This window comes from Cervus canadensis, chromosome 33 (genome assembly GCF_019320065.1).
Source record: "Cervus canadensis isolate Bull #8, Minnesota chromosome 33, ASM1932006v1, whole genome shotgun sequence".
Lineage (NCBI taxonomy): Eukaryota > Metazoa > Chordata > Mammalia > Artiodactyla > Cervidae > Cervus > Cervus canadensis.
This window is the reverse complement of record NC_057418.1, coordinates 26456615-26483750: the sequence shown is the minus strand read 5'-3', so window position 1 is coordinate 26483750 and position 27136 is coordinate 26456615. Positions and strand designations below refer to the sequence as shown.

The following is a 27136-nucleotide window of genomic DNA, read 5'->3' as shown; positions in this document are numbered from 1 at the left end:
GAGAAGACTCTTGAGAGTCCCTTAGACTGCAAGAAGATCCAACCAGTCCACCCTAAAGGAAATCAGCCCTGAATATTCATTGGAAGGACTGATGCTGAAGCTGTAATTCCAATACCCTGGCCACCTGATGTGAAGAACTGACTCATTGGAAAAGACCCTGATGCTCGGAAAGATTGAAGGCAGGAGAAGGGGACGACAGAGAATGAGATGATTGGATGGCATCAGCAATGCAATGGTCATGTGTTTGAATAGGCCCCAGGAGTTGGTGATGATCAGGGACGCCTGGCGTGCTGCAGTCCATGGGGTTGCAAAGAGTCGGAGACGACTGACCGACTGAACTGAACTGATGTGTCTAAGTAACTCTTCCAGTGACTATGAGCCACCAGGGAAGCCCAAAGCAAGATACAGATGAGATTAATTTAAATAATGTATTGGAATCCAACATACCCGCGTTATTGTCTCGGTAACATGAAAACAACATTAAAATTATTACTGAGTTTATATTTGGGTTTGTTTGTGCAAAGGTCTCAAAACTCAGTGGGTGTGGATTCTGCACTTAACAGCATAGCTTAGTTGCACTGGCCACATATCCAGGGCTCAAGAGTCACATGCAAGAAGACACACAAGTCTAGAGGCAAATCACCCAGGAGTGGGTTTGGGGGTTTTTTTGTTTGTTTCTTTGTTTTTGGAAGGCAGTGACGAGACCAATGACATCAAAGCAAGGACTTCAGGAGAAATTCTAAAGAGAGGGCTTCAACAGTCAGACTGGGTTTGAACTGTATCTGTCCAGGAGAGAAAGGAAGATGGTGATATTCTAGAACAGAGGACATGAAGTAAAGTCTTGTACGGAACACTGAAGCCCAAGACGTCAGACTCTCGGGGTTCCCCCCCACCTTTCTCACAAGGCCTCTCTCCCCTCGGCCCCTTACTGAGGGGCCCTGCTGACCCCCTGTTGTCTATCACTTGCACACTATTCATTCCCAGTCATTGCTATGATGATGTCATTACAAACTGGAAGTCCGTCAGCCCCTTAATTTTCCTTGTTGTTTAGCTGTTCAGTCACTAAGTTGTGTATGACTCTTTGTGACCCCACAGACTGTAGCATGCCAGGCTCCTCTGCCCTCCACTGTCTCCAGGAGTTTGTTCAAATGCATGCCCAATGAGTCAGTGATGCCATCCAACCATCTCATCCTCTGCCACCCCCTTCACCTCTTGCCCTCAATCTTTTCCAGCATCAAGGTTTTTTCCAATGAGTTGGCTTTTCCCATCAGGTGGCCAAATTATTGGAGCTTCAGCATCCAATGAATAGTCAGGGTTGATTTACTTCCATATTGACTGGTTTGATCTCCTTGCAGTCCCAGGGACTCACAAGAGTCTTCTCCAGCACCACAATTTGAAAGCATCAATTCTCTGGTGCTTAGCCTTTTTTATCGTCCAACTCACATCCATACACGACAACTGGAAAAAATCATAGCTTTGACTAGATGGACTTTTGTCAGCCAAGTGATGTCTCTGCTTTTAAAAACACTTTTAACCCCCGCTCCTAGACTGGCCAGAGCCCCTGCAGACGGCCTTAAGTGTTACTGCATTGGAGGTCGGGGAGGGGAATACCTAGGAAGTCCAGTTCTCTAACTTTACTACAAACTCCCTGTAGCTTTCCACTCTTTGTATTGACATGTTATGAATTTTCTAGCATCTCCTACAGAGGCTGTTTCAAACTTCTCCATCTATCAAAGTATCCAAAACCACGCTAAAAGCTTCTGATGCTCAGCCAATAACCCCGTCTCCTGTATTTTAGAAACCCTTTCCCTCAACCTCCTTCCTTCAAACCTCTCTCTCCACCTGGCCCTGCCTGCCAGTCAGCCCCAGAAGCCACGTCCTCACTGCCCCCCAGCCATCCGCCTGCGCTCCTGGCCCGTGTGAACCACTGTCCACGCCCGAGCGCATCTTCAGTTCAGCCGCTCCATCTCCACAGCACCTGCTTCTAGGCTCGCCTGGATTTCCCCTGCACTGGACTAGCCTCTCTCAGCTCTGTCACCTCTCAAGCAGCCAGTTTTCTCTTTTGCCACCAAAGATTTTTTCCCCTTCAAAATTTCTTTTAAAAAAAAATCACACCTTTACTATCCCTACTTTGTCACTACTCTTCACAGCAAGAAATGGGGCTTCCACTCCCAATTACTCTCAGAAAAGTTTCCAGCAATTTCTAAGCTCTAAATTCAATGGCCTTTTCTCATTGATTTGCAACTAACATGAAGAGTTATAAGGATGAAAGTAAAACCAAAACAAAAAAATCTCCACACCCTGAGATACTCACTTACAACTTCCTGGTGACCATCCTTCCCCTACCTGTCTATACATACACACAAGTGATGTTTCATGATATTTCATCTTAGATATTTTGTAAGTAATCCTGTTCTTTATTTTCTTCTCACCCACCTCCAGGTGGCAGGGATCCCAGTCCCATCACTTTATGGCAAATTGACGAGGAAAAATTGGCAACAGAGACAGACTTTATCTTCTTGGGCTTCAAAATCACTGCGGATGACAACTGCAGCGATGAAATTAAAAGATACTCGATCCTTGGGAAAAAAGCTATGACAAACCCAGATAGCATATTAAAAAGCAAAGACATCATTTAGCCAACAAAGGTTCATCTAGTCCAAGCTATGGTTTTTCCAGTAGTCATGTATGGATGTGAGAGTTGGACCATAAAGATGGCTGAGAACCAAAGAATTTATGCTTTTGAACTGTGCTGGAGAAGACTCTTCAGAGTCCCTTGGAAAGCAAAGAAATCAAACCAGTCAATCCTAAAGGAAATCAGACTGATGCTGAAGCTCCAATACTTTGGCCATCTGATGCAAAGAACTGACTCAATGGAAAAGACCCTAATGTTGGGAAAGATTGAGGGCAGGAGAAGGAGGCAACAGAGGATGAGATGGTTGGATGGCACCATCAACTCAATGGACATGAGATGAGCAAACTGTGAGAGATAGTGAAGGACAGGGAAGCCTGGCATCGCAAAGAGTTGGACTCGAGTAGGCAACTGAACACCTCCTCCCACAGTATCAACTTCTCTCTTCCCAAGCAGCGTTAACATATATACAAGATTTTTAAAATTATTTCATAACCGACCCAACCAGGATCCTATTATACATGGTGCTTTGCCTCATCTTTCTCGTGGGAATCCTTCCAAGTAGTACAGAAACCCAAGGCATGGATGCGCCACATTTTATCCAACCACCCCTTGTTGAAAGCATCCACTTAGTTTCCAGTTCTTTGCCACTACAAACAATGCTGTAATAAATATTCTTGTACAAACAAATTACATACAGCTGCTTTTACTTCTATGGGTTGGAGTCCCAGGGGAAGCATTGCTGGGTCAAAGGCTGTGTGCATTTTACATTTTAAGAGACTCTGCCAGACTCTTTCCATAGTGGCTATTCCCACCAGCCACGCTGGAACACTGCCCTTCCCCAGCATGCCTGCCAGCAAGAGATAGTGTCACTTTAAAACTGCCAGTCTGACGATCTGCTATACATAAAGTTGAGAAACTCTCCCTCACCACGCATCCTGCTCCATGGCATTCAGGAAATTAACTCCCCTCTCTGATGGCGTTTCTGAGCTACCTCTGTCTCCTAGTCTTTTCCCCTCCAAAAATTAAACCCCAAACAAGGCTGCATCCCTGTCATTTTCTCCTCTCTTTTCACACGTGCTTGCTTGACAACCTCATTCTTGCACAGGGTTTAGCCATTATTCCTAGAAGCTGAATCCAGATCTACAAACCCACCGAAGACATCTCTCTGGAGCTCCAGATTTCTAACTCTTCGGAGGATATTTCTAACTATTCATGGGACACAGTGCCTACTGACACCTCAAAAATCAGGAAGACCATCTCCAAACTCTCCTTGACTTGCTCCCAACTTTCCCCCACCCCGTCTCCCCATGCTCTTAGCAGCACCATCTTTATCACAGGTACCTAGACCTGGACATCATAGTTTAACTCTTTCTGACACTTTGCCCTCACGTCCAGGCAGGTGCCCAGTTCGGGCAGTTCTCTGTTCTCTTATTCAGTGGGTGGAGACTCTCCTCAAATCATCAGGACCCCAGTTCCAGCAGGGGTCCCCAACCCTGCCAACAGCTGCCCAGCTGCTAAGTCGAGCTCAACCTTACCACACTCTCACGATCTTCTAAACTCTGTGCCAATCTACTGTCCAGCCTTTCTGCAGACAACCCCTTACACTCCAAACTCAACAGGAGCAAGGTCCGGTAGCCTCGAGGGAGATCTTTTTCTGATAGAAGAAGAACTTGTGGAGAAGAACAGAAACAGTCAACAGATGCTTACTGGAATTCCCTCTGCTGCCCTGGCACTGCCAAGGAAATGTCTCTCTCAGTTTTAAAGAGGAAAAATATTAGGAAAAGAAACTAAGTAAATGAAACATAACATAAACTGACAGAAATTATAATAAGATGTATGTGTACACCCCAAAACGCCCAAAACTAAAGACAGAAGAGGCCTCCTCTGGTGGCTCAAACAGTGAAGAATCCGCCTGCAAAGTGGAAGACCTGGGTTCAATCCCTGGGTTGGGAAGATCCCCTGGAGAAGGGAATGGCTACCCACTCCAGGATTCTTGTCTGGAGAATTCAATGGACAGTGGAGCCTAGCAGGCTACAGTCCATGGGGTCGCAAAGAGTTGGACACGACTGAGCGACTTTCACTTCAAAGACAGAACAGGGAAACCATCCACCATGTCAAGAGCATCCTACATTTATCCTAATACCATAAGATTCGTTTTACAATCACATCTGTCTCATGATAGAGTTTCGTGAATCTGATATTCATAAATGGCTGGCAATAAAACTCAGCAAGAGAGCAGAGTTCTATTATATTACACTATGGAAGAAAAAAATTCACTAGGGTTGAACTAAATAAAACTTACTAAATGAAACTTGAAGAGACAAAACTCAAAGTATTTGGCATAATAATTCACGTTAAACTAGTCATTTGAAAAACAATGATAATGACTACTTAAGAAACCTTCAGTTGATGCTTATGAGTTAAATTTTGTCCTAAATAATTGAGGAAGGATTTTTAAAAAGAGAGAGATAAGCTCAGTGACCTCAGAGAGTACAAATACTAAAGAAAGATGAAACACACTAATACATCTAGGAAATGAGATAAGAGATGAAGAAACACATTTACAAGGGCAAAAAAGTCAATACAAATGGAATATGAATATGAATAGTATGAGATTAGTGAAAATGGATTTCCTGAACTCTGGCACATGAAAAGAGATCCCCACATTCTTTGTGTCAAAGTGAACAGAATAATGATCTGCTCCACCTAAGTTGTTAAAAAAAAAAAAAAAGTCTGCCTAACAGAATCTTCAGTGTTTTCTAGCCCAGCGAAAATGACTAGAATCCAAGTTTCAATCATACTTATAGCACTTTGGAAAGATCCTGTGAGCACTGCTCCAGCAACAAGGACTCCAGCCTCTTCTGATGGGAACTGTCAACAATCAATCATACATGCTAATGCTGGATTCGGTGTCCCAGATAATTTAAACAGCTGTCAGATCCGAGCGGCGCTTCAGAATTCCATATGGCTTGTAAAACGCACATGTGCGCTCAACCCTGCCCCCTTCCTAAGAAAGAACCCGGAGGAAAGGTATGAAGTCAGGCAGCCTGGGACCCACTCCCAGCTCTGTGCCTTCTTCTCCTCTACAGTATGGATTTCCAATAGCCTTTCCACGTAGTCGTGGGGAGCACGAATTTTTAAAAGCCCGAGCACAGTGCTCAACACAAGAGATGCAGGAAATGTTAGCAACCAGGGCTTTCTTCTAGCCCCTTAGCTCCTCCCACCTCTCTCGGCATGCCATGTACAGAACACAGCTCTCTTGGGCACACGTTCTAAAGCAAAAGAGAGAAAACTCTGTGCCAGTGGGGAATGTGTAGAGGTTTTTTTAGGACCTGATTTGTGGCTTACCTCCGGCACACACACACCTTCAGCAACACAGAGCAAAGGGAAAAAGGAGGTGATTAAATAGCTAATCCCACCAGGGGATCCTAAATAAAAAGTACGGGAGACCCCTGTGAATTAATGGTCACTCAAGAAAGCAGGTTTTCTGAATCACAAAATCATGCAACAGAAGGATGAGACATGCCCCCCAACAAGAAACAAATGATGGCATGAGACCCACATCCTGCTCAGTGAATGAATGGTTTCTAGGACACACTCCTCTGCACACACTAAAAGCAAAAATATAAGGAAAGGGGACATTATACTAAAACCTGAGATGACTGACCATTTTTAGCATGTGTTACCCCCTTTGGGCTCATTTTTATTGTACTATGACAATCCCAGCTTGACCATGTAGGGACAAAAACTCCCCCGCCCCACGTGGAGGAGGAAAGGATGATGGAAGCATGATGTCTACTCAAGAATGAGGAAGATGGTGGTCTCTTGCCCCCTCCCCACTTTTCCTTTGATTAGAAAACCTTTTTTTTCCATAACTGAATCACCTTGCTGTGCATCTGAAGCACTGTAAGTCAGCTATGCTGTGTTGAGGCGCTCAGTCGTGGCCAACTCTTCACAACCTCATGGACTGTAGCCGCCAGGCTCCTCTGTTCATGGGGATGCTCCAGGCAAGAATACTGGAGTGGGTTGCCTGTTCCTTCCTCAGGGGAACTTCCCGTCCCCAGGGATCGAACCAGGGTCTTCTGCATTACGGGTGGATTCTGTACCAGCTGAGCTACCAGGGAAGCCCATAAGTCAACTATACATCAATAAAATATATACATTAAGAAAAAAATAATCCAAAGACACTGTCCTTTCTGATCGATGGTAATGTCAAAATATCTGTGATTCTGCCGTGCCTGAGTGCTCGCTAAGTCACTTCAGTACTGTCTGGCTCTTTGCAAGCCTATGGACCATAGTCCACCAGGCTCCTCTGTCCACAGGATTCTCCAGGCAAGAATACTGGAGTAGGTTGCCATACCCTCCCTCCAGGGGATCTCCCCAACGCCAGGGATCAGACCCAAATCTCCTATGTCTCCTGGATGGATGTTTAATTTGTATTCAAAAGACAAAACTGTAGCCAAAGTTCTCAGAGAACAGTAGGCTCACGCACATCCACCAACAAGCCTCACAAGTGTCCTGTGCTGTAAGTCACTTTTTACCTCTCCTTTTGCCTCTTGCCAAATTTTTTCTGCACAGAAACAAAGGACTGAAGCTCCTCAGAGCCTCTCTAGGATGCCAGCCACCTAGCCATTTCAAAACCATCTTAACTGTCTACTGACAAGCAAATCCCAGCTGCACTAGGGGAATGGGAGAGGTATCTTCTGCACAAAGAAAGCCTGTGGCCACCAGCACGAAACGGGGAGCGCACCAAGGCTGAGTGCAACTCAAGTCCTAGAGGGCTGTCCACACTCACCTGGTGGGAGAAGCTGGGCAAGGAGCTTACCTCTCTCCTCTCCTTCTATCTGAATCAGAACTCATCCCAAGATCTCTCCTGTTATTTTTAAGATTTGAACAGATCAGGGACTCCAGTGCTGTGGTGTGAGATTTTAAGGTGGGTTGTGTGTGTGTGTTAGCTGCTCAGTCGCATCCAACTCTGCAACCCCATGGACTGTAGCCCGCCAGGCTCCTCTGTCCATGAGATTCTCCAGGCAAGAATACTGGAATGGGTTGCCATGCGCTTTTCCAGGGGATCTTCCCAATCCAGGGATTGAACCTGGGTCTCCTGCATTGCATGCAGATTCTCTACTATCTGAGCCACCAGGGAAGCTCTTTAAAGTGGGGGGAGGGGGGTTGTATATATTTCTATGACAGCTTTGCAAACTGACCTGTGGTGGATTCTGTGAAATACCATTATGTGTATCATATTATTATTATAGAATCACAACTTAGAAGCCTTTGGTTGATGAGTATGCTTTTGTTTTTAACATTCCCCACTAACCTAACACAGGCGGCCCTGGTGGCTCAGACAGTAAAGAATCCGCTTGCAGTGCAGGAGACCTGGGTTCAACCCCTGGGTTGGGAAGATCCCTTGGAAAAAGGGAACAGCTACCCACTCCAGTATTCTTGCCTGGAGAATCCCATGGACAGAGGAGCCTGGCAGGCTACAGTCCATGGGGTCGCAAAGAGTAGGACATGACTGAGAGACTTTGACTTCATATCACTTCATACTCACCTAACATAGGGCAGAAAAAATGTGCGTTTGTGTGTGTGTGTGTGTGTTAGGTCTATATTCAGTGTAAATCTCAAAGGGGGGAAAAATCAAAACAGAATTATCTTTTTCTTCCTGTTCTGTGAACTTCCGCTTTATCAGTGAACTCTCACAGTAAAGAGCAGGGTAAGAAGTGAGGCCCCCAGGACAAAATCTGTACACTGTGAACTGAACAGGGTGAAACTGGGGTGGGGGGGATGTGGGGAGGAAGAAACAGGACTTGAACATAAAACGTTTGCAATAAACTGGCCAGAAGAAAAGATGATCTCTTTGAATTTGCAGGCTCTATTCAAGCACTATACATTATTTATTAACCACTCCTTTTTTTTCTTTGTATAAAGAAATTCAGTACAGTATCAGCTTTGATATATTTACAATATCCGTCTTGGAGAAAGTCCAGAGTCTACATTTGGTTTTAAAAGAAGGTTCTTCCTGCATAGAAGCTATCTCAAAAAGCCAAAACACACATTCAGCAAAGCTGAGCCTCTTGTTAACATTTCCCAAGCACACGGTAGCTATGCGCCATTTGGTACCCACCAGAACGTCTCCGAAAATATCACAAGGCTGCCAGTTTCTCCATGAATTTATGAGCCTAATCCTGAAGAAATGTCTGTTTGCAGAAGAATTCCATTTTTACTGGTATGCCCATCAAAAATTTACTGTCTCCCCAAGGAGAGTTCACTGGTTTTAGCAACTTGGCCAAATATCAAAATAGCTTGTAATTAAATGGATTTCTGAGAGCCAGATAAGGTATTAAAAACCAAGGGTGATCCCAAAGGAATGAAGCTTATGCTTAGCACATGTTTAAATAATATAGTTGTCATAAGGCAAACCATTGTCAGACACACCTCTGAGGAGAAAGACAGATCAAGTGACCCAAGGAAGTTTGCTCCAAAGATAGGCCATTTCAGTCCAGTCCTGGGAAAGACTAACAACCATCCACGTTTTTCAAAATAAATATCTCATACTCAGTCATTTTACTACAAGAACATCTGAAAAGTCATACAATCTCTATTCGGTTCCTCTGAATTACAAGTTGACACTCAGAATGCATCGGTTTATCTATGATCAAGGGAGAGAGCACAGACTAAATGATCACCTGTCCAAAAAGTTTTCTAACAAACGTCAGGTCCACAAGGACACTCTCGTCCCTTGACGACAGCCATGTCTTACAGATCGAGAGGCTCCTGCACTATCTAAGGATGTCATGAAGTGCTCTCCCAACAGAAACATGACCTGAAAAGAACTGCTCCCAAATTAATTTTTTAACCTCCTTCCCAGACTTAAGAAAATGAAAAACCTGTCGATTTATGTATATAACCGTATCTCCCAGATCTCCCAGACCCCATCCTTAGGGAAACTCCATCTAGAACAAAGCGGGTCACCTGTGATGCAAAGGTTATGTCTATAGCATTTCACAAGATTTGTTACAGTAACACAAGAGTAAAATTTTCAGGCGAGTCGTGTGTCTCCCAGAAGTAAGCACAGGCTTACAGAAACCTCAGGCATTATCATCACATACACAGTTGAGCCTTGGACGGTGTGGGGGTGAAGGGTACCAAACCCAACACAGTCAAACTTCCCGTGTAACTTTACAGTCAGCCCTCCGCCTGTGGTTCCACACCCACAGAGTCAACCAACTGTGGAGAGTGTTAGTACTGCGGTACACGCTGATTGAAAAACAGTCTGCAGAGAAATGGACCTGTGCAGTTCAAACCCACGCTATTCAAGGGTCAACTGTATTTTCAGTCACTTAGTAGGAATATTAACGTGTAGGTCAAGTGTGGAGGCTTGGTAAAGCAGCACGTGTTTCTCTATGGCGAAGGGCAAAGCGAATGTCAGCAGGATCATCAGGTACCCTGGCTGGCTATACAAACTCCTGAGATCTCAGCGACCTCAGCCCAGAGCCCCTAAGAGCTTATCACCTCCCAGCCGCTGGCTGATGCCTCGAAATCCACTTTCAGAGCACCAGTCTTTTCTTTGCTTCAGTCCAAACTTTCAAAAACAGTTTGCTGTGTCCTATCTTCCCTCCCCTCCACCATTTTAGAATTGATTCTTAAAGGAGAAGCAGGAAGAGGGAGCAGCACAAATATACTCATTATAGAAAAACTCCCCAGGTATGAAAAAGACTCCGCCCCAGACTCAAAAACTCTGCTTCAGAGATATTCTAGGGGTATCTAGCTAGCTAGCTATTCATCCATCTGTATCTATCTACCTAATTTATCTACCAATCTTTCTAGGAATATCAAGAGACAGGAAGAGAGATCCCTAGAATGGATATACATGTATGTGCACACACACACACACACACCTGTGTGGGGTGTGTGTAAATGTGTTTATAGAGATCCAGACACATGTGTGTGTGTATAACTTTGATAAGTAAGATATTTTGCCTTGTGACTTAGTTATATCTATGTGATGGTCAATTTTGCCAACTTGGAAGGTGTTTGGGAATGAGACTAACATTTATATCAGTGAAACGTGAATAAAACAAACTGCTCGCCATAATATGGGTGGGCCTCATCCAATCAGTTGAGGACTTGACTAGAACAAAAAGACCAGTCAGAGCGAGAGGGAATTCTCCACGAGACTGCCTTCAGACTTTGTCTGAACCATCACCCGTCCTGAGTCTCCAGGCTGTCTGCCTACAGTGAGATTTTGGATTTGCTGACCTCCATAGCTGGGAGGGATTGGGGACAGGAGGAGAAGGGGACAACAGAGGGTGAGATGGCTGGATGGCATCACCGACTCGATGGATATGAGTTTGAGTAAACTCCGGGAGTTGGTGATGGACGGGGAGGCCTGGCATGCTGCGATTCATGGGGTCGCAAAGAGTCGGACACAACTGAGCGAATGAACTAAACTGATAATCACATGAGCCACTTCCTTCCTACAAAACTCTTTCTGCATATATACACCTCCTACTGATTTTGTGTTTCTGAAGAAGTTTAACTAGTACTATATATATAATATATACCATACATATTCCTATCTTTCTACCTAAGTATATATGATATTGTATACACATCCTATATACAAGTGTATATGTATACACAGATCTATATTAAACTCAAAAGTTTCAAGAAACAATATCCTTACTACATGCAATATATTTAGATACTTTCTATTCCCTGTTATGCTATGTCATTCCATCTCATGTGTATCTGAATATGGGTCTTAGTAAAGAAAAAAAAAAAGTCAGAACAGTATTGGAATCTTTTAAAAAGTCTGTCACAAGAATTAAAACCAAATCGACCACTTTAAACGGAGGTCACTACCTGTGATTCATTGTCTGAGAAACACTTTTCTTCATAAGGCTGAGAGCACTTCTACAGTGTCTGCACCTGGATTTCTCATTTAATAAACTACGGAGATTGTTCCATACTTATGGACATTTTGCTTCTTTTTATTAATATTTAGATCTTTTCTTATAAGGAGGATGAGCCCAAGAAGAAGAGAGAAAATAAAGGTTTGAAGAAACCCAGAACAGGGACTCATTGAGTACCAAAGTCAAGTTTAAACTAATTCATTATTTCGCTTAAGGCTGGTTTTAGGGCTTCCATAAAGTGGCTGACAAAACAACCCAACAGCAACAGGCAGACATCTTCTCTGGACATTTGTGATGTCTGAGATGTTTCCTTCTTTTATTAAAAAAGTGGGTACTGCTGTTCTCCTTTTTATCTACTTTCCAGGAAAGATTCCAGTAAAGATTAGGAAATCCAATTTTTGGCTTGACCATCAGGCTTACCAGAAGAGCCTTTCAACTCAATTACATACACCTGCTGAAACCAAAGGCAGGAAGACATGTCCCCTGACCCTCCACCCATTTCCTTTCTCATTAGAATTTCCCCATTTCTTGCCTGAAATGAACTGTTCATTTTTTTTTATATTACCATGAGAATTGAGTGGTAATATAAATTCCTATTTATATAGACTCAACTCCTATTTATACAGACTAAACATAGTCTCACAGGCACAACCTTCCAGTTAAGTATCTGGATCAGATCTGTTCAACTATTTAAGTAATAGTCTCCAGTTTCAAGAGCATGCAGAATCAAAGGGAAAATGACAAATGCCAGAAGCCCTAGAAATCATCTCCTACCATTGGATTTATCACTGTTTTAGGTTCTTCAGAGACAGCGCCCAGGGCTGTCCCCCCTCTACTCCAGAGGAATAGGACAAAAAGATACACAAAATACACAAATCCTTTTATTCTCTACCTCTGCTGTCATTAACATAATTCCAGTTTCTCTCTTTTGCATTTTGGAGTTTCATACAATATGTAGTTTGGAACAAAAGACTCCTCTGATTTCAAATACTTAAAAACCACAAATATTGTACCATTTCTCAGATACAGGAAAACAGAGCCCCTGAGAAGCAGACTGGTGTCCAGAGAGCTATATCCTCACTCACCGAACCTCCAGGGCAGCTGTTCTCCAAACGTGGTCCAGGATCAACAGAAGCATCATCCCCTGGGAACTTCCTAGAAATGAAAACTCTCCGGCTGATCCCAGATCTACTGAACCAGCAACAACGAGGGGGTACTGAGCAATCTGTGTTTTAACAAGCCCTCCAGGTTATAGTGATGCCCTAGAGTTTGAGAACCCTGGAGCAGTCTCAATATTTTTCCATTTTTCTCTTTCTCTTCTTATTCCAGTCCAACATCCTACTGCAGTAAACATTCAGCCACTGCCCCAGAAACGCTGAATCTAACTGGAGAGTCACCCACTGGAAAAGCCAAGATACTATGAGAAAGAATTTACTCACTGCGAGTGTAGTCTATACATTTTCTTTTCTCACTATAAGAAGACACACATCCAGAGTCAAATAGAAGTTTTAATGCTTTCAAAGAATAATTCAAGAACCAGTATTTCAGAAATTAAACCTCAAAAGGATGGAGCAATGTCAAGAAACTTATTTCCAGAAAACCAGGATCATGGGACCCTGGGCTGACAGCGGCCAATATCCACTGAAAAGAGGACTGAAGAGACAACACGACCAAACATAGGAAGATTATTAAACTACGAGACAGCTCTTTCCAGGAAAACCTGGTTTGGATACCTTCAAATAAGCAGGAACAAGCCTATTGCTCATAGGACTTCCCTGATGGCCCAGTGATTCAGATGAGCTGCCAGTGCAGGGGCCCCAGCCTGTGATAACCGATTTCACCTCATGCTCTGTGTGGCTCATGGCACAGGTCAGCCACCTCCATGGGTGAACTCGCTGACCTTCGACAAAGCAAGCAGCGAAGAGGCACCACGCTGGCTAGCTGTCACATTATTATAAGCCAATCTCAATTTAATGCTATTTTAACAATTTTCAAGGATCCCAAATAAGAAACTACATGAAGTTTCAATATTAAAAACTGAGACACTGTGAGAATCAACCTATTGAATCTGCTACTTGTTTTTCCTTTTAGGACATAAAATCTTTTCAACTAGACCCTACTAAGCACTCACGAGATGAACCTTCATCTTGAAAAGTAAGGATACACTAATGAGGAGAGGCTTGCAGGGTGGGGACAGGGGTGGTCCATGAGGGAGAAGGGGCTTTTTGGCTAATTTCTTGAATAATATGAATAGTGTGATTGGCTAAAAAAAAAGAACAAAGACGTTGCCACATCCTCTGTTCATTCATTTGGATTAACAGGATATCCTGCAATAACTTTCCTATAATTCAAATGGTAAAGAATCTGCCTGTAATGCAGGAGACTGGGGTTTGATCCTTGGGTCAGGAAGATCCTCTGGAGAAGGGAATGGCAATCCACTCTAGTATTCTTGCTTGGAGAATCCCATGGACAGAGAAGCCTGGCGGGCTACAGTCCATGGGGTCGCAAAGAGTCGGACTTGACCAAGGGACTAACACACACACACTTGGAATAAAGATGCTGTAATATGTAGAACCTTCTTCATCTCTCAGCAGCATCTCCCTACTCCCACTCCACCCAAGGTCTTACCTGTTCACATCAATCTATCCATACTCGCCAAAGCTTACATACAAATTCAGGAAAGACACAGACTTGAAAACCAGACTTCAGACCACAGTTTAAGCGTGCTTTCTATTTGACCAAACGGTAAGTTTTGGACTCCCCTGGTGTTCCAGAAGTGAAGAATCTGATGCCCGCCAACACACGGGACACAGGTTCAATCCATGGTCTAGGAAGATTCCACATGTCGCCAGGCTACTAAGCCCACACGCTACAACTACTGAAGCCCGCACTCATAGAGGGTTTGATCCCTGGCTTGGGAAGATCCCCTAGGAGAAGGGAACAGCTACCCACTCCAGTATTCTAGCCTAGAAAATTCCATAGTGAAGAGTCAGACATGACTGAGCAAGTTTCACTTCACTATTTATAACATAGAGGGCAGGACAAAGCTATGTTTCCTCCTTATAGAAAATAAAGGAGTAAGCTAAGATTCCTTTCAACTCAAATAATGTATATAGTACTACCCTCAAATCTCCCACTCACCCTTCATTAGAAAAAGGCCTATTTATCCTTGTGCAGATGACACAATCTGCTGTAAACCACAAAATAAGCTTGAGTTGTAGGCTGTTCTCTCCATGTACAATGTAAAGTTGTACATTCCTTTGAGTAGGCTCTAGACTGTCAGGGGAAATATCAAGAACCACAGATATGCAGATGATACCACTCCAATGGCAAAAAGTGAAGAGGAACTGAAGAGTCTCACGATGAGGGTGAAAGAGGAGAATGAAAATGCTGGATTAAAACTCAACATTCAAAAACTAATATCATGGCATCCAGCTCCATCATTTAATGGCAAATAAATGGGGAAAAAATAGAAGCGATGACAGATTTTATTTTCTTGGGCTCCAAAATCACCATGGATGGTGACTGCAACCATGAAATTAAAAGACACTTGCTCCTTGGGAGGAAAGCCATGACAAACCTAGACAGTGTAATAAAAAACAGAGATGTCATTTTGCCAGCAAAGGTCCATATGGTCAAAGCTATGGTTCTTCCAGTTGTCATGTATGGATGTGAGAGTTGAACCATAAAAAAGATTAGGCACCAGCAAATTGATGCTTTCAAACCGTGGTACTGGAGGAGACTCTTGGGAGTCTCTTGGACAGCAAGGAAATCAAACCAGTCAATCCTAAAGGAAAATCAACCCTGAATATTCATTGGAAGGACTGATGCTGAAGCTCCAGTACTCTGGCCACCTGATGTGAAGAACCAACTCTTTCAAGAAGATCCTGATGCAGGCAAAGACTGAAGGCAAAAGGAGAAGAGGGCAACAGAGGATGAGATGGTTAGATAGCATCACTGCCTCAATGGACAAGAATTTGAGCAAACTGCGGGAAATAGTGCAGGATAGGGAAGGCTGGCGTGCTGCAGCCCATGAGGTCGCAGAGTGGGACAGGAATTAGCGACTGAACAACTACAACAAACTACACAAGCTAAGAAGTTGTTATTGCCTTTGCTAATTCCAAAAATTCAGAGGTTTAGTTTCCTTTCTCATGGAAAATCTAAAACATTTCCTGGCTTTTTGATTCAGTCTTCCTAGTAGGTCCTTCTAATTTTTAAGCACAGTGAAAAAGGTCTAAAGAATCTGGGAGGTAGACCTTGCTCTGCTTGCCATTAACTCCTTATGATGGGGAATTAAACCAGGTCATTTAACTTTCCCAAAACAACAAGTTTCTCTTCTGAAACATGGGTTGAATTAGATTTCTAAAGGTTATTCTGTTCTAGAATGGTTACTGATATATAATAACTATTAAAGGAATACAGCAGAATTTGTGATATGGGACCACAACATTCTGAATATGCATAGGTAACTATAATCCTCATGTCTGTATCACTACTATTTACATATTCCTTTAAAGTTTGTCATCTGTTCTATTCCACACAAATATAAATGTACTTTTACATTTTGAAGTTATTCAAGAAATTTTAATGCACTCTATAAATGTTTAATGGAGAAGGAAATAGCAATCCACTCCAGTATTCTTGCCCGAAGAATCCCATGGACAGAGGAGACTGGTGGGCTACAGTCCAAGGGGATGCAAAAAGTCAGACATGACTGAAGCGACTTTGCACATAAATGTTTAAAGGTTTTCCTTTAGATAACAGGAAAATTGTATGGGTTGTTATTTAATGTTGACAATAAAATATGAATGTGCCCATCTATTTTCAGAATTACTCATTAATTGATTTGCTGAAAATTCCAAGCGATGGCTGCCAGCTCTGTATATATCATTCAAGTTTTAGTGCATTTTCTAACTAATGAGATTTATCAAGCTATCAGAATTTAGCTTCTGTGACAGATAGATTTTCAGAAAATGCCATATTGCAATGACATTCTCCTCTCAACACACACCAAAACTCCAGTAATACTGACATCCTTCTGGACTCAATTTCCTCACACATTTAGACTAACGGCCAAGGTAGAACTTATTATAGTTGGATTTAGTGACATCTTGAAATTTCTAAAGACAGGTCATCTAAAAATTCCAATTACATAGAAAACTGAAATGGAAGTAAGCAAAACACTGCCTATTAGTATTTCTTAGAAAATGGCTTACTGAGAGGTAAAAATGCTTCATTGTTCATAGTTATTAGAAAATATTTAGATGGGTCTATGTAGACTGAAATTTTCCCTACTACCTTTCATTATTAATATCTTATAATTAACAGTTACTGTAATATGCTTATAATTAATATATTAACAAATTTTTTCTTTAGAGCCCTTGAGTTCCTTTCTAAAAATCTGTTTCCTTTGTTTAGTCACTACGTCATGTCCAACTCTTTTGCAACCCTATGGACTGTAGCCCGCCAAGCTTCTCCTTTACATGGGATTTTTCAGGCTAGAATACTGGAGTAGGATGCCATTTCCTCCTCCAGGGGATCCATCTTCCTGACCCAGGGATCGAACCTGCAACTCCTGCACTGGCAGGCGGGTCCTTTACCATTAGGCCACCATAATGCCTGGCAAACCACACATCGTGGATCAGTCTGAAATAAGTGAAACTGTACTGCGTGTCTCTGTGGATAACCTCCAAATCTCTTGTCCAGCCTTGGCAAAAATTAACCAACATGGTTAGGTCATGTCATATGAGAATCCTGCAGCAGAAAGATGTAGGTGAAGAAGACCTGGGTTCGGCTCTCCATGTTCCCTTTCCAAGTCAACTGTCCTAACAGTACAAGTCTCCCCTGCAGGGCAGAGTCTGTCGAGGTCCAATCAAAGAGCCACCAGCCACAGCTCTATGTGCTTCGATAACTGTACCTTTGATCCCCAGAAACATCATCTCAGAGCGACTTTCAGGAACCTACACTCCCAAAGGGATATTTATACAGATTCAAGCTTGAGAACTGTGCTGTTGGAGAAGACTCTTGAGAGTCCCTTGGACAGCAAGGAGATCTAACCAGTCCATCCTAAAGGAGATCAGTCCTGGGTGTTCATTGGAAGGACTGATGCTGAAGCTGAAGCTGAAACTCCAATACTTTGGCCGCCTCATGCGAAGAGCTGACTCATTGGAAAAGACCCTGAGGCTGGGAAAGATTGAGGGCAGGAGGAGAAGGGGACGTCAGAGGATGAGATGGTTGGATGACATCACCGACTCGATGGACATGGGTTTGGGTGGACTCTGGGAGTTGGTGATGGACAGGGAGGCCTGGCATGCTGTGGTTCATGGGGTCACAAAGAGTCAGACACGACTGAGTGAACTGAACTGAACTGAAGCTTGAGAACTCCTATCACTGTCTTTCTCCATCTGGAAAAGACGGTAACAAGACTTGACCCATTCTCTCTAAACTCTCTTCTGGCTTCTCTTCACAGTCTGTCCTATTAAGACTCAGCAGTGCCATCATTTATCAACTTTCTCATATAGCTTTACCTTGGCCCAATGCATATACCTTCTACATATATTCTACCTGGGGACTTTGTGCTACATCCATTCTACATGGCTACTCTGTTTATATCTATTCTATGCTGCTATTCTGCTCCACATGTATTTTAAATGACGACTTTGTTCTGCATCAATCCTACATGGCTATTCTGTTTATATATATATGCTACATGGCTACTCTGTGCCACATATATCCTATGCGGGTACTTTGTTCACCTCTATTCTACCTGGCGACTCTGTTTATTCTATGCAGCTATTTTGCGCCACATATATTCTAAATGGCTACTTTGTTCTGCCTTTATTCTACACAGCTACTCTGTTAATATATATTCTACATGGCTATTCTGTGCTACATTCAACATGGCCACTCTGTTTACATATATTCTATGCCTGCCCTGCTCCCCATATCTTTATCTTCAATGCCTCCCTTACAGCACTGATCTCTTTATTTTGCACTCATTCTTCAACACTGAATTCCCCGCCATCCAATTCCAGAGGCTTTGAAATCCATATTATCCACAGTCCCCAAGATCACAGGTAATTGCCTCCTAGCAACGTCGAATTAAACATTCTGGATATACCAAGACCCAACAGGTCACAGATCCTGCCTTCCTTACTAGTGCTAGGTGATTGTTACCTGTCATCTAGAAAGGCTCAAATGCTAGGAGCATAATAGCATAACATAAGTACTATTCTAAAATTTTTATACATTTTTCTTCTGCTTTCTTATATCCTATCATGGCACCAAATCATTGAGTTTTGTAGCAGAAAGGATCTCAAAAAGTCATTTAGTCCAATGCGACTTCCCTGGCCACCAAACTTGCAAATTAGGAAACAGAAACCCAGAGAGAATATCCTGTTTTGTTCAAGATCACACAGCTACTTTTGGCAAAACTACCCAAAATGCAGAGCTCTTAAATCTATCCAAAACCCAGAACTCCAGTTGTTTTTTGTTTTTTTTTTTCAGTATAGCGTGATTATTATCTCTGACTGGACAATACCAAGAATCATTCAAACAAACACATACCAGTATCTTTCAAATAGTTCATTCCTTGTTGCTTATCAGAGCGGAGAAAAGTGAAGGCATTGATAAAAAGTCATGTATGTTCCAGAACACTTCAAAAAGCAAACCTTATGGATTGATCACTTTTACATTATTAATAAAGACTCCAACTGAGAAGGGATTAAGGACGCAGACACACAACCACTGTGAGGGCAACCCAGCCATTCAGAAGATGAGTTCCAATAACGGTGAGGATGGAGTGGTAACATTTCATGAAAAGATGAGGTGTTAGGAAAAGACCAGGGAGAGCCTCAGGAGGATGGCATGTGAGGGGAGCCCGGGGCCTGGAGGAAACCGGTGCCCTCTAGCTATAACAACAGAATTCTGATACAGAAGACACTTCTTTTAAAGTGAGCTGCTCTCAGGGGTTGAAAGGATATATAATGAATGGATCCATTCTGTGGTATTCCTCATCTTCCACATCTTATGTACAATGAAGTTATTTCCCCATATGACACGTAGTGCACTCCCCAACGAGAAGTTCAACAGACAGTTATGAAGGGAGCATTACAACCGATGACTATAGTCCCATAGAACAATTAGGATCTTCCAGAGGGAAAGTTCAAAATGGACCCATTTAATGAGTAAATATTTCAGTTTCCGGTTTGGCTAACATTCATCAAGGCTTCATGCCTTCATGTGGTAGGTACTGATTCCACAAGTTCAAATGCCACTAACACATTTGATAACTTAATTCATTTCAGTGTATTCCAGATATGGTCCTCCTTGGTTTCTGTTCATATGCATAAATGCTCTCTTCTGAAAGCATAGTAAAATCCATTTTAAATCAGTCTCATGGCTATCCACAGTGGTAAGAGTAAATATGACTATTATTCTATCAACCATCATCCTAGCACTTCCTCCTGAAGAGAAAAGTTCATGAGAGGAATTTGACACCTCAGCTGCTAGAAGACACTGGCAATCATTAGAGAACAATTTTATTTTCTCCTTGAAGAATCTAAGGGCCTCCGATGTTTAACCAAGTTGCCAAATGAGTGAAAAGTGTATTCCAGACCAGAGTCTAGATTAATACACAGTATAATGATGTTGCTACTATTCCACACTTAAGATGGAGAAAACTACTATTTTTTTAGCACTTTATTATTGATAAAGTCCACTTAAAGAGTCAGATATTTGGCAAAGGATCACTCAACTTCATAATCATGGAACAATCTCAAACATGAAGAAATATGAAAGAAATTTTAATGGACACTTCATGCATTCTATCAACCACCATTTAAGAACGGCCTTTAAGGAACCACGTTGGCCCTGGAAGAGGTACAAAAAGAAAGTAAGCCCTCCCCATGTGATGGAGAAGTTACCCACAACTAAACAGCCCATGATGAACGCCACAGCTGATACAGACCACAGACAGACAAGTTGTCTGGAAGCACAAGACAGGACATCACGCTCGGAGAAAAGGCTTTGCTGAGTCTCAGGGAATGAGGAGGAAGAGTTGGCCAGATGGGAAAGAGCCATCAGAGGGAAGGACAGAGAGAGGAAAACCAATGGAAAACGGGTGGACTGTGGCCTCCACTTTGCAGCCAAATTCACAGCTCCATGCTCACTATCCATGTTTTACATTTTGATAAAGCCGATCCCATCCACAGGGAAGGAAGAACTAATGCTTCCCGAACTCTCATCCTGGCAGGCAGGGTTCTAAGCACCCTATGTTAATTATTTTATTAATTTCTCAATTCTCCAAATAATCTTCTATGAAGAAAGTGCTGCTGTCGCCTTCCTTGTAGATGAAAATCCTAACACAGAGAACACTCTTCACAAGACAAAAAGCTACTTTGAATTTAAAAACAAAACGTTGCACAAAAATTCATCGCTATAAAGACCCTCTAAAGGATTTTGGAAATCCTTAACTTTTACCAGTTTGAGAAGCTTTCCAAGCTTATTTACTATGCCATTTCCCAAACTATTGACGCCAAAATCCAAAATTCTAGTTTTCCACCCTACTCCCAACACAAAGGAATCACTTAGTAATGGGAACTCTTGAAGAGCCATGTCCAAGAGACACTCAGAAATGTAACCGGTGGATTTAAGAGAAACATAACCCAAACACCACTGACTACACAATCAAAGTTGCAGCCCAGTTTCTGTTCCTCAATCTGCAAACCTCCTAACTGGAAACAAAGCAGACCCACTTCCAGCTGGACAGAACGCCCAGAGAGGAGTGGGCTGGATCCCAGACCAGACCAAGTCCAAGATAGGAAATACATTAGACGCTCCTGGCAAGGAACCTTCTCGGGCACCAGCCTGCGTCTACTGGCCTCAGTCTGTTGGGAGGACTTCAGATAGGGCACTTTTTGTTCTCTCTTCAAATTCTGAACTCATAAAAGCTTTCAGATTCTACACTGTTTTTTATTAAAAACCCTCGATTCCCTTACAATTACAGGCACGAGAAACAGTTGTGAGAGGGCGGGTGAGAGGAAGGAACACACAGTCAGACAGACAGGCTCGAATCTCAGCGGTGTGACTTTCTGTGTGGACCTGGGTGACGGGCCCCCACAGACCCCCAACCTTCTCCTCCTGCATTGCTGAGGTTGTGATTTGAGGTCTGTGATCATTCTTGGCTGAATCCACTGCCCCCTGAACACTTATCTGCCAAGTCCATCCCACCCCCTTCACATCTCAGGATTCGGTCCCCTTGTGTGTTTCCACCACCTTATTCACACTGCCTGTGACCATAAGCCCAATTATGACTGATCATTTTTCTGCCAGTCCGGTTTTCTTAAACCCACTCATCACACTTGCTTTTACATCATTTGCCTTTCTTTTCTACGTGCAGTTCTCTTACTGACCTTCAGAGACTAAAAATACTCAACACATGTTGTGCTTGTGTGAGCTGCTCAGTCATGTCCAACTCTTTGCAACCCCCACAAACTCTAGCCTACCAGGCTCCTCTGTCCAGGGAATTTTCCAGGCAAGAATACTGGGGTGGGTCACCATTCCCTTCTCCAGGGGACCTTCCTGACCCAGGGGTTGAACCCAGATCTCCTGCATTGCAGGCAGATTCTTGACTGTCTGAGCCACCAGGAAATCCTAAACTCAAAGTAACTATTACTGTGTGCATGAGTGCTAAGTCTCTCAGCTCTTTTCGGCTCTTTGCAACCCCATTGACTGTAGCCCACCAGGCTCCTCTTTCCATGGAGTTCTGGACAAGAATACTGGGCGGGGTTGCCATGCCCTCCTCCAGGGGATCTTCCCAACCCAGGGATCGAACTCACGCCTCTTATGGCTCCCGCATGGACAGGCTGGTTCTTTACCACCAGCGCCATCTGGGAAGGATTCGGAGGTCACCAGATACTTATCCCATGTGGAAGGGTAGTAGGAGAGCTGTTTAGGCTTCGGTTTCCTCATCATTCCACAAGAGTCTTGCTGTTCTACTCGGAGAAATAAACTGGGTGATGTACAGAGGAGCTCAGCACAGTGCCTGGGAAGTGCTTCCTGCCATAGATTCTAACTCTTCTTACTCCTCAGTGTTCTAAAGTCTGCAAACTGCTTTCATATGTGTGAGCTCACCTGCCACTTCTACCAACCCTGAGACTCAGGAGGTTCCAGAAAGAAACTGAGGTTGGTGATGTTCAAGATTACCAGAAAGAAGGCTAGTTTGCAGACAGACCTACTGATTTCAAACCCTTAGTTTTTCTACTGATGCCTCTTGGGTCATTCTGGCTTCTTTAATAGAAAGCAATTCCTACCCATCTCCTCCAAGTTTACCCAACACTGTTATTGAATTTAAGAAATACAAACACGTGGGCCACATTCCACTATAATGGACTCCAAAGGACTTTGGTCTGTGCTATATCAAATAATTACTTTAAATAAGTAAGCTTTCAACTAGCTCGTCCATTCATCATCCAGCAAACATTTATCACCTGCCTACTTCAACAAGACATTGTGTTTGGGGATGGGAATCCTCCCTTTCCCTGAGATATTATAATTAGTCTATGCCTTTAAGATTTCCCAACTGAAGTCAATACTGGCAGATATAGAAGCTCAAATACAAAGAGCACTTGAATTAATCAAGTAATGAACTAAGAGCCAGAAAATCTGAGCTCCTGTCTTGGCTGTGCCCCTAGCTGAGCTGTGTGACCTGGGACAGGTTCCTAGTACTAACTTCCCTTACCTATAAAATGGGGAAATTGGTCCATATCATCTGTAAAGTTTTACGCGATGAATTCTAGAGATTCCAGGATTCTATATGATTATCAAGTTCTTTTGATATGTAATGGTATATGATTTTATACAATTTTATAAATGTTGGTGAGATGATCCACATATTGACTTTAACTTGAAAAACATCTCCAGATTGCCCACAAATGGTTAGAAGTTTTTAACAACATACAAATTTGGAGCATTTTTAAGAATCTTACAACCGAGTTTGCTAATTGCCCCACATAAAAACTGCATTTTTTCATGTGTAAATTGCAATCCTAAATGCTGATCTCATTTGGAGAGTCTAAATAAATCTGATTCAAAGCCTTTTTTCTTCCATCTTTCAATTCTGTGATATGTTACTTTAAGATGACTTTAGTGCATATGTACAACATGGCACTTTATCCGATGTAGTAACACATGTTCGTGTGAGCAAAGCTCTTTATAGCCTTACTTTTAAGAGTCCTGTACGCTCTCTCTCAGCACTCATGATTAGATGGATAAACCTTAGTACCTTGAAAGGCACCCAGCTGAGGAGGCCCACCATGTTTTGGCACACATCTTTGATGCCCACCTGTGAATTCATTCCCCCAGATTCTCCCCTGTAATCAAGGAGAAGACATTTAAGAAACACTTGAACAGTCAGACATAAGAGCAAACCAAAGCCCATTCCTATATCCTGCCTTATATGAGAAATCTGCCCCCAGACTCCCGCTTCCTAGATGTCTGTAGAGATGATGCTTTCTTTTCCTTCATTTAAGGAGCCTTAACTGAGCTTCTGGCCGGTCAGTCTCCACGGTGAGTGCTGAGTCTAGCGGGGGGGAAGAGGGTGAAGCAGGGCCGCAACTAGCCCACACTGGACTTTCAGGTAAATTAGAGAAAGTGGCTCCTTCCAGTGGAGAGGCGGGCACCAGGGGCTTGGGAAGTGGAGCACAAATTGGATTTCAGCCTCCACTTGCCCATTGGGCAGGATGACCTTGTACAGTGAGGTCATCTCACTGTAAAATTGTGAACTGTTCACCCAATTTTACAAGGTGGCTTCCCTGTTGGCTCAGACGGTAAAGAATCTGCCTGCAATGCAAGAGACCTGGATTCGATCCCTGGGTCAGGAAGATCCCCTAGAGTAGGAAATGGCAACCCACTCCAGTATTCTTGCCTGGAGAATTCCACGGACAGAGGAGAGCCTAGGAGGCTACAGTTAATGAGGCCGCAAAGAGTCGGACACCACGGAGCAGCTAACATGCGTGCACACATGCATGGCCAGAGGTGTTACGAAAACAAACTGTTCTAGTAGAGATAATGACTACTAGAAAAGAAAGAGCTTAACCACCGAGCAATAATGAGGAGGAGAGCCTGCCTGAGAAGGGATGTGACTGACACATGACGGACGTGTGGGTAATCAACAGATGGATGAATGGAGTAAGAACAGTAGAAACAGAATGTTCATTCATTCCAGACAGTGGTCTGGAAATGACAACTTGGAAGGCGTCTGATGAGTCTGTGTGTGGGTGTAAGGGGAGAGGGAGGGAGAGATGTGCGTGCATGTGTGTGTGTGTGTGTGCGTGCGTGTAAGGGGGTAGAGAGAAACTTGTGGGAGACAAGACAGGAAGCTGGAAAGGCAGGCAGGGGCCAGATGATGAAGCATTTTATACATAGGCAAATTAAGGTGCTGAAATTTGATTCTGACACCATTAGGGGTTCCTTTTGCCACTGTAAATAATAAACTCTTCAATTATACGTTGCCCTGGTTTTAACATTTACCAATCACAAGGTAATTAGGGACTCTGATTCCAAAGCAAGAGGTTTCATCCTATAAACAGGTAAAAGTCAATGGAAAAGAAGTTTGCTTTTCAAACTGCACCAATCTTAAAACTACATTTTTAGAACATAAAAAATCTCAAAGAACACCAATGTTTTGTAAGTGTGTAAGTACACAAGATCTATTGGTTATGCTCAAATGCTAAGACCAGAAATTGAAACTTTATTTAGAGCCTAGGGCTGAAATATTTATAGCATATGGTCTGCACCTGTAAGACTAGGAAGACTTAAAGACTTATTAGCCACCCTCCAGCTTAAATCTATCTGAGAGCCATTGGAGATAGCCAGGTGCTGTCGGTTAAAATAATTTTGTCAGCGGCCTTTGAGGAAGGGGAGGTAGAACGAGATAAATAAGCATGAGAAGAGAACCCCAAAACCATGGCCACGTGGTGAGTTAAGGTCTTATCGCGACCCAAGGCCGCGTAGATTACAACTGTCACGAAGCGGCCTCTCCCGGGGGCCCCGCAGAGGCAACGCGAAGGGAATGATCTCCAGGACCAAGCCGACTCCCCTCCCCCCAGTTAAGTAAAGTTACCCCATTTTGCTATTTTAAAAAGTTAAGAGGCACAGGGAAGCGCAACATATTAAGTTTCACCGAGTCTTAAAGAGAAACGACCCCGGTGCAATCGTAACCCCCTCACCTTTGCGGCGGCGGCCCGGCAGTCAATTGTTGGAAGAATGGCCTCTTTTCTTTCCAAACTGTTTTTGGTAAATATGATCCGTTTGCGACACGACGTGTCGATTTTCCCAGAAACTTGGCACCTGGGCCCCTCGGAGCCGAGCCGGGCGGGGGCGCGGCGGCGGGACTCCAGCTCTTCCGCCCGGCGGCCCCGGCGCTCGGGGGACCCTGAGTTGGGCGATCCGACCCACGGGCGCGGGGGGCCGCGCTCCCAGGACCTTCCCGGCGTTGGGCCGCCGCACCCCCGAGGCCCCTACCGCGGGGCTCGGGAAAGCGTTTCCTCGGCGCCGCCAGCGTGCGCGGGGTCCCGGGCGCGCCAGGGCGCCGCTCCCGATGCTCCGGGCACCGCCGGCTGGGCGACCGCAGCCGCCACCCTGGGCTCCCCGCCCGGGGCAGGCGGAGGAAGGCGCGGGGAACAAAGCCGAGGAGGTGGGCCGCCCTCCCCGAGCCCCGGGCCGAGGTGGTCTGAACTCGCCCCCACCCCACACCCTCCATCGCCCCCCTTACCTGGGTGGAGAGCCCAACACTCGCCCGGGCCCCCGATCGGCGACACGGCCGGTCCCCCGGGGTCCCGGGTGCGCGCAGGGCGGCGCCCGCCGAGTTGGAGAAGTTCCCGGGGTCACTTCGTCCACGCGCGGGCGCTCAGCCTCCGGCGGCTGCGGCTGCCCCTCGCCCCGCGCGCAGCGCCTTTGGTGGAGAGAGGAGCCGCACCTTCCTCTCGGGCCGCTGGGCCCGCCTCCTCCCCGCCCCGCCGCCCAGCCCAGCCCAGCCCAGCCCACCCCTCGCCATCCCCCATCCTTCCACTCCCCCCACCACCAAAAGCCCCCACCTCCGCCCCAGGCCGGCGCGCATCCGCAGCCGCGCCCACCGAGCCAGCCCCCCGACCCTCCCTCACCCGTTCCCACCCCGTACCCCGCGATCGCCTACTGCCCTTTCCTTCTAGGACGTCCCCAACTACCCAACGGCGAGAACTCCGCGAGCTTCGAGTAAGCGCCTTCGTGTGAACTCTTCTGCGCCCTGCCTGCCATCGAGGATGCGAAGCGCTAAGATCCAGTTCCTTCCCCAAAGAGCGGAGAGAGAGAAGATGTTGACTTGGGTACCACTGAGGGCAGAAGCAGGCGGTATCTGAAGCCCCGTGCAGACAGGAGGGACTGCTAGTCCCCTAACCTTCCCAGAAGAGCGAGAGGGAGGAGACGGGGGTTCAGGAGAATTCGGACCTTCCGGGTGAACGCTGTAGAGTTTATTAGAGAAACCTGAGGAATCCAGAGGGCCCGGGTGATGGAGACGGGGCAGGACGCTCGGGAGAACCAGGAGTGA

At 44.5% G+C, this 27136-nt stretch overlaps 1 protein-coding gene across 5 annotated transcripts in view; it reads right to left on the bottom strand.

Moving 5' to 3' along the window:
• Window positions 1-26525, bottom strand: part of TIAM2 (TIAM Rac1 associated GEF 2) — a 237449-nt gene extending 210924 nt beyond the window's left edge. For 4 of the 5 annotated variants that reach the window (XM_043457336.1, XM_043457334.1, XM_043457341.1 and 1 more), the window contains exon 1: window positions 26327-26525. The gene's annotated coding sequence lies outside the window, so the exon portion shown is untranslated. Of the gene's footprint in view, window positions 1-25781; window positions 26111-26326 lie in introns of those variants that run through there. The other variant, XM_043457335.1, reaches the window with a different exon arrangement.
• Between the last annotated feature and the right edge of the window lie 611 nt (window positions 26526-27136).